At 32.9% G+C, this 1,066-nt stretch overlaps 1 non-coding gene across 1 annotated transcript; it reads right to left on the bottom strand.

Annotated features, from left to right (window-relative positions):
- Positions 1-277: 277 nt before the first annotated feature.
- LOC132431398 (U2 spliceosomal RNA) lies at positions 278-464 on the bottom strand. The gene has a single exon (XR_009520709.1). It is a non-coding gene; the product is annotated as a U2 spliceosomal RNA (small nuclear RNA).
- Between the last annotated feature and the right edge of the window lie 602 nt (positions 465-1,066).

A 1,066-nucleotide genomic window follows, 5' to 3' on the forward strand; every position in this document is an offset into this window, starting at 1 on the left:
AACCTTGCATATAAATTCAATTGAACTTAAAAGTAAAATTGGCTTTATTAAGTACTCAGAAATGTTTTCTCTTTATTCTGATTGCAAATTAGATTAGTATGCTCACAGTTGATCTCCTTTCAGATAGTATAAGGCTTTTTTCAAACAAAGATGGAAAATCAGTGTAATTATAGCTCAGTGACACTTTTGTAATGGGGAGAGATGTAGATGATACCTTAGTTAATACCTGAAAAAATTAATTATCTATTCCATTAAAGAGGTATCTTAATAATTTCCAAATGTAGAAACTATTTTTCTGTAAGCTTTACCTTTCAATTTCTGGCTCTATTTTGTGGCATCCACCACATGAATGGAAAAGCCAATTTAAAAAAAGAATACTCAAATATGTACTGAGCTTCTACCATGTGCCATGCCCTGTACTAGGTATTCTGCACTTGATCTTAGCCAAAAGGCCGAGAAGTGATGTACTAGGTATTCTGAAAATAAAAGAAATATGAGATAATTATGCAAGATATTCAAGGCAAAAGCAGTTATAATAAAATATTTTTGATAAAGAGATTTCTAATGAATTATACAAGCATTTTACTCTATTCTCTTTATTTGGTAGATGTCTTTATAAACACAAGTCAGTATGAAAATGCATCTCCTATTGCCATAACATAGTCTCTATGATTCATGAAAAAAAATTTTAAACAATCCTTATTACACCTTTTTCCCTAACTTTCATTATATACCAAATTATTCCAAAACATAATGGCTTGAAACAACCCATTATATTCACAGATCCTGTGGCTCAGGAACTCAAATAGGGCATAGTAGAAGTATATTTTTTTTGCTCTATGGTAGATGAGATCTCAACCAGAGAGACTCTAAAACTGTGAGAAACTTAATGAGTGGGCCTAGAACCATTTGCAGCTCATTCATTTCCATATCTGGCATTAGCCTGGGCTAACAGGAACACTAGGATCGCTGTTCAGAAGATGTGCATGTAGTATTTTTGTGGCTTGGCTTCCTCACAGCATGGCAGTTTCAGAATAGTAAGACTTCTAATATAGTAGTTCAGGGC

Source organism: Delphinus delphis, chromosome 9 (genome assembly GCF_949987515.2).
Source record: "Delphinus delphis chromosome 9, mDelDel1.2, whole genome shotgun sequence".
Taxonomy (NCBI): domain Eukaryota; kingdom Metazoa; phylum Chordata; class Mammalia; order Artiodactyla; family Delphinidae; genus Delphinus; species Delphinus delphis.